This window comes from Apaloderma vittatum, unplaced genomic scaffold (assembly GCF_000703405.1).
Source record: "Apaloderma vittatum isolate BGI_N311 unplaced genomic scaffold, ASM70340v1 scaffold26264, whole genome shotgun sequence".
Taxonomy (NCBI): domain Eukaryota; kingdom Metazoa; phylum Chordata; class Aves; order Trogoniformes; family Trogonidae; genus Apaloderma; species Apaloderma vittatum.
Window position 1 is genome coordinate 11,996 of NW_009712514.1, and position 7,500 is coordinate 19,495.

Sequence of the window (7,500 nt, forward strand, 5' to 3'; positions counted from 1 at the left end):
TTCTAACTATCTAACTTAAATGAGGACCTAAGTTTCAGTTTATTTACTGAGTAGTATCGTGGTTTTGAGTCATGGCCTCAAAACCCCATCACACTGAAGTTTGGTTTGCATTCTCTTAACCACTTTTTTGGTGTCTATTGCTTCTAGCATGATGCTCTTTTTTCTACAGATGCTTAAAAAAGAAAGAAAAAAAGAAAATAGCATTGATCAGGTGATGTTGTCAGATTGAGCATCTTTGCTTCACACTTCAGTTATATGTACTGCTAACAGATTGCATAAGTGATCAAAAGATACCCTTTTAAAAAGTAAATCAATAACATAATTGTATAATTATTATATATTATTATACAGGTCTGACACTACAGAAAAATTGACAAGCCAATAATCCTCCAATTGACACAGCATATTGCAACATGCATAAAGAAAGGCTGTCCACCTAATATAATCTTAGCTAGCATCTTACAAAAAAAAAATTACACCTTAATTACCATGATCTTGTCTACTGGGAAGCTTACAAATTTTCTTTTATTACAGTACATAATGTCATAATTCATAAAGTAGTGACTTTCTTGCCCTATGAGAAAAATCTCCATAAAATTGTTCAGCCAGCAAAGATGGCTGTGTGCTTAGTTTTCTTGAGTGAGGGTAAATGCCGAGTTTCCTCCATGCTGAGAAAACACGATTATCTCATACGAATGCACTTTTTCTGAGGTTACATCCTGAATTTGCTGAGCATGGATGGCTGTAGTTCAGTGAAGGAAATAAGCTTTTTGGTAAGTGTATTCAGGGGAAGAAGGGTCCCCACACAGCTCTCCCCCTTGATGTCATGTTCAGAGTGGAGAAGTATTTTTTCCACGTTGACGACGCTAACAATTCGGTTTTGCTACCGTGAGTGCAAGTGCAGTGATCTGCAGGGAGATCGCTGTGTGGCTGCCTATGGACAACTGGAGGTTCAGAACCTGGTCCTGACCCCTCAGATTCCCTGGACGTTGGGAAGGCAGGACCCAACCGATGTGTGTTACCTTGCTCTCCCCAGAGCAGTCTTTGTCCCTGTTTGAGGAAGATTCTTTAAGAGGTGTGAGCCATGGGATGCGATCATCCACTAAATGCCTTTGGATGACTTGGGTAACACCTCAAGTCAGCAAGCAGGGTATGCAATGTTACTTTTTTTCCTCAATGTGCTAAAATCGCTCCCAATGATAAAAGATCAAAACGTAAATTCCAAGCATAAATTGACAAAAGATTTCCTACACAGAGCAGCTTGTAAAGTGGACCAAGAAGAACGGATTATTTTCTCCCACATCTAACTGGGGATCTACAGTGCTAAAAAAATTATATTTTTTTACGTCCCCTTAGAATATGCAAGAGCATATAGTGAAAAAGAGTGAAAACTATTCCTCTGGACTACAAATACTTTAGGCAAGTAAACGGGATGAAGAAAACATTAAGTCCTGCCTTCACTGAAGATAACAGCTTTATAAAAACAGTTTATCACATGCTCCATTTTTATATTCAGAAGCTGCAGATTTAAAGAACATGGTAACATCACAGACACAATCCCAATTAATAAAAACTGCCTGAAAACTGTTTGCCAGGCCTACACTGTGAGAGGGATTTCCTATAGCTTATACTACATATTTGTCTATGCCAGTAAAAAAATAATACAAAATCTGGACAGAATTCTGCCACAGCACCATAGGAGTATATATTATTGCAAAATATTCAAAGTAGGTAGTGTAGTATCCAGCCCTGTATTTTATTCTGGAGGCATTAACTCCTTATAGTGGTTTTGATTCAGATAATCAAATAATAACTTATAAAGAGCAATAGTTTGTTTGTCCTTGTTTATGTAATGCTGGTTTTAACTAAACCTGAGCCTCTCAGATCAATTGTATGGATTTTTAAAAAGGTAAGAAAGTGTCATCTGAAAAATTAAGCATATCCACGCATGTACATAAGCCTGTCATCCCTGCTGCTGAAGTGAGAAGCAATGACACACGCAGTAGCTTTCACTTGATCTTTTCTGTGTTGGGCAAAGGTAGCGTGAAAGAGCCTGTTCGGCAGAGTTTAAGCCTGCCAGTGAGAACAAAGATGATCACAGGAGTTAGACCAGATTTTGAAGGTACGGGATTCACTGCTGATTGAGTCCCATGGGGACTCATGCTGTCCCGTGGAAACGCAAGATTCCATATTTATTCAAATTGCAGGTGGTAAGGCACTTGCTTCTGAACCTTCCTCTTCCTACCTGCCCTACTAGGAATTATTGCTGCGGTGATCATTGTTTCTGAGCACAGCCTTATCAAACTCAGCACTCATTTTACTGTTGCATTTCCATACCTGTATATGGATACACATACATATATATACTGTAACATCCATAATCTTCATTTTCATATACCAGCAATGCCACTTATTTATAAATGCATAGCAGCTGAAATTGAATGATGAATTCCAGCTATGTGTAACTCATTTTGGCTGCTAAGCCCCTTAATTCCAAATTTATGTAAATATTCTTCCAACAGTTTTGTGAAATTATTAAAAACAACAGTAACATATATAAAAGCAAGCACCAGGGTAAAAACCATGTAGTTTGTGTTATTGTATCTTTAGTCATTGAGACAGTATAAAAAATACCTACTCCTTCAAAACCAGAAAAAAACATTCTGTGACTATTCTGCTATTTAGGAGTATGAGGTAACCCAAAATCTGTTTGTCATTTATAATGGAACTCACAAGGAAACTAAGTACTAAAAAATATTATATTATCTTTAAAGCATACTATTAAGTGAAGGAACTATAGCCTGACCTCTTTAATTACATATTTCTCTTAACTCAGACAACATGGTGCTGCAGGGCAGGCAGTAACAATACAACTTGAAAATTCGGTAAAAAGTTGTCATATAAAAGCCTCCAAGTATATTTTTAACAAGATGCTCTTGATGCTTCAGTAAAATATATGCCAGAAGGACTCTGGGCTGTCCCCTTCTAAGAAGTGAGTACGTGTGTGCTCTGCTAACAATAAATGACTCTGGAAACAGACTTTATTTTTCAATTTAAGAACTGTTTACCATAAACTAAACCACAGAATTACAACAATAATGACAAATGAAATGTGAACTTTCTCTCTCTGCCTACAGCATGTAGTAATGGTCCTTTCCTGTTGAGTGAGAGTTGTAAGTGTATTGTGAGGAAGAACTTTGGGGAAATGCTATGAAGTCATTCACAGGACGATTTTATGGAATTAGGTGCTTTTCTTCTAGGTATAAAGAATTTTCTTACCACTGAGGTAAGTAAAGCACTGAGCTGTCTACAGAGGTAGCCACATTTTCATTAACAGTAAAAGATGCACAAAAGAGATTGATAGAAGAACAGTGCAGAGGATGATGCCACTGGAATTCTGGGTTTAGCTTAGATGACCCGAGGTATCTTTCCAATCTATATCGTCATTGCTTCTTTAACACAGAGGCATATGCAATGAGCTATAATAAACATTTTTGATGACTGTCAAATCAATTTAAAAAAAATATAATAGGTAATATGTACAGTAATTATATTTCCTATCTTACAAAGCTAAAAAGTATTAGAACTAACTACATGTGGTGGGGCAAGAGGGAAGGAAAGCAAGCACATCACGTAATATGCCCTAACAATAAGATTTGGGGATGTAGGAAGGCCTCGTGACATGTAAAAGCTGCAGGTGAGTTAATTTGTGGTTCTCAGAAATTTTGTATTGTACCTTACTATGTTTTGACACTTGTTTACAAAATTGTTTACTATTATTTGTTTCCTATTATTGTTTACTATCACTTGTTTACTTAATATTACTTGTTTACTATTTTGACACTTGTTTACAAAAATCATATTTTAGAGATTTTTTTCCAAAGAGCACAAATTCGATAAATTTTATATTAAAGCACTAAATAACTAACTGAAGTTGTGATTGTCAAAATGATATTCATTAAGGACATCTCTAAAAAAGAAGATGTATTACAAATATTACAGTTACTTCAGGATACATGGAGTTAACAGCTACTAAATGCAAGTAGGAACTGAGACTCTTTGTTATGAAGCTGTAATCATCTCATGTTCCTGTAGGTCCCCAGATATTCGACGTGGACATGCTTATCACACTACTTCTTTGAGGAGGAAAGGTAGCATTCAAAACAGGAAAAAAAAACAATTTTAGGGCAATTCTACCACTGATGTATTTGACGCCAATACTGATGTATTGAAGACCAATAGTAGGTACAAATTTAATGGAATTTCACACATAGGTGCCATTACTGTATACAATTCCCTAACTATATTATGTTTCACACAGGTACATAGTACTGTCTATTATCTACAAAAACTGATGCTGGGGAAAACGTTCAAAGTTAAATGCACAGCTTCGCTGAATTTTATTCTAAAAATTTGCTGAATTTTATTCTAAGTGCTTGGTATAATACATTAATTCATAAAATAATCTGGACCTGATAGATTTCTCACAGCAAAATTTTTGTGAGTCCATGACAGCTTAAATTAAAATATTTAATAAACAAGAAACTTTGGTACTGTGAAACAGGTCTGAGTAGCCTCTAGGGATACCATGCAGAACAGCTGCTGCTGATTCTCCTTCGTTGATGACTACTGTATTCATATAATTAACTGCACCAAATGAAAGCTGATATCATGTATTTGTATTTTAAAATACAATTATTTTTGCACAGTACATTGTGTAAAGATTTGTCTACATCTATCAGCCAAAGAGGAGGCTGATACACTGGAAACACTCTGTTAAAATGTGTAATACATTTACATAAAAAACATTGAACCTCTCACATTGCAAACCTCTTCAGACTCAATTTGTTGTAGTAGATCTCTAGTAGCAACACTACGAATATATACCTAAAATAATTGCCATTTCTCAGGTTCTTTCTCTGCTTTGGAAACATCAACAATCTGCTGAAGTAAAAAAAAATGCAGATTCAAGCTGACAATTTTTAAGTAGAGTTGCTGAATAGATATTTAACCTACTAGCATTATCAGCCTATCATACTGCCATTATAATCATGACCAAGAAGGTCAGATTCCAGAAATACAATTATACTGTTGGCAAGAAAGCTACATTACCGTGTTTAGCAATAATGTAAACTACGGTAAATCTGACCTTGAGTGATAAAACGATTTGGGGCAAGATTTATATTCTCCTTGTAAAACTCTTCAAGGAAATTTCACGTCTGTGGGGACCAACAGGTTTGCTCTTTGTAAAATCTTAGGAAAATATATTTATAATAAATATGAAACCAGGTTTCAATAATACTAAACAGACATTAAAGGTCTTTTGCCTTTTTTAAGAAGATTTTTTTATGTATGATTGAAGTTTATACAACACTCCAGAAAAGCCATTATGTGGTAGATTTAAAAATAAAATCAGAAGCATATTCTGTCATATAGGTATACATGAAAAAATGGAAATGTTAATGTCTTATAAAGTGTATGTCCAGCTTTGTACTGTTACTCATTTAACAAAGCAGAAAATAAGATACTGTACTGTAAACAGAAAGCTACAGTAAAAGGACATTTTGAAATTTACACAAGTTTGAGTTCATAAACATTTTGGTTGCTCCATAACAGTTTTCATATAAAATGAATAAAAACCCCTTGGACAGCTTTCATCACTCTTGACTACTTTTCACTTAAATGCACACAGACATACTTTATATAGCAATATACTGATGTACTGTAACATGGATATTAAACTATGATTACTGCTTTTTGACTGAGATGTGTATTAACCAATCAATATTATCTGTAATTGAAATACTCATATATTATGTATTTCCATCATGTTGTTAAGTATAAAAACATGAAAATATAACTTTACATTATTTCAGTTATATACATCAGTTCAGGCTTGACAAAGATTTTTTTTTTACACTACAATTTTTAGAGGAATAAGCCCAGAGGTACAATAAACAGCTTTCCACTGTATACAGTAATGCAATTCTACTTTTTCAAAAAGTTTAGATTACCATATGAATATTGTTTTAGTTTGGTCATTCTAGCATTGAACATTAAAAATCAGAATGCATCCCCCAATATTCCTGTTGAGGAGTAATGCGCAGAACAACTATGGATCACAGAAGTGTCAAGAAATGATTTCGTTTAATTAGGGGGAAGTTACTGGCAAGTTTGACGTTGAAGACACTGTATATACCTCTTCTGCTAGCCGCACTGAGCGTATACACTGTGTTCACATACTTGCAGAAACAGGCTCAGAGGTTGTACCACAAAAAGGGGTTTCAAGTTTCTGATAAATGCTCTGTCTTCTCGAACGTTCAGTAAACATTTTACTTAAGTCTAAGAAATGGATTCCAGCTAAAACTGCAAGTCATATTGCAAATTTTATTTAGGTCCAAAATAAAACAGAGATTTACTGATACTGCATGAGGCAATGCATCCACGATGCAGAAAAATGTAAGCTTTTCAACCCAAAGTACAGAATTTTATCTACAGGGAAAGCTAGAGAAACATGATTTTGCTTTGATTTGCATTAGCATTTAAATTAATGTTATTGCACCCCTCCTAGGATTCCTTTCTGCTTTGTAAGTAGAGTTATCATTTTTAAATACACATAATTAAAATGTATGGTAACTTCAGATAGCAAAGAATATTCATAATGATTAAGATTCAGAAAAGTTTTTATATTTTCATCAGTACAGACTTGCATCTAATTTGAGTTATTATCAATCTTCATTCAAAAAGACATTGCCAAGGTTTTGGGTTTTTTGTCATAACGAAGAATTTACTAGCTACTGCTTAGAATTATCTTTTAACAGTTTGAAAAACTGCTTCCTTAAAGGAATAATTTGAGAACTGCATTTGTTTCACGCTTTAAAAAAGAAATATTTAACACTATTTTGCTGCTTGCCATTAACAAATTTTTATCAATAGTCTTCTCTCTCTGTATATGTATTTATGAATGCAATTGTACAAAAGTAGAGATAGATATGAACCAAATCTTTGGATCATTAAATCCCTGCACATCAGAGTTAAGAGGAGCTCTAAATCAGCACCTATCTGACTCCTCATGGGCTGATGTCAAGTACCACTCCGACCCAGAACAAACTCCATCTTCAGAGTTCAAAACGCATATCTGAGCATGACAGCTTGGGCTCATCTGTAGAAAAAAACTGCTGAACAAATTCAAGTGGGCTGGGGGTGGTGACACTGCCAAAAACTAAAACACTGAGCCAACCTTGACAGTGTCCTTTTAGATTTCAGACTCTTTATAACCCAGCTGTAGCTAGTAAAATTAATGGAACACTTGCAAATAAAAACATAGAAAAGAGTTTATTTCAAATGTCAAGCATTGCCAAGTAATTTTATATTAACACCAAATGTTAAAGAATAGGATATACAGCAAAGTTTTAATAACAATATTAAATTACAAGATTTTAACCTTTTAATTATTATTCCTTCTCAACATTACATATTTGGCTTTGAAAAATATGGAAC

General features: G+C 34.5%; 1 protein-coding gene across 1 annotated transcript in view; it reads right to left on the reverse strand.

Moving 5' to 3' along the window:
• Nucleotides 1–5,319: 5,319 nt before the first annotated feature.
• Nucleotides 5,320–7,500, reverse strand: part of GRIA2 (glutamate receptor, ionotropic, AMPA 2) — a gene marked incomplete at its 5' end in the record, with an annotated part of 46,410 nt that continues 44,229 nt past the window's right edge. Inside the window, one exon of the mRNA XM_009868024.1 lies at nucleotides 5,320–7,500. This exon is cut by the window's right edge and continues 700 nt beyond it.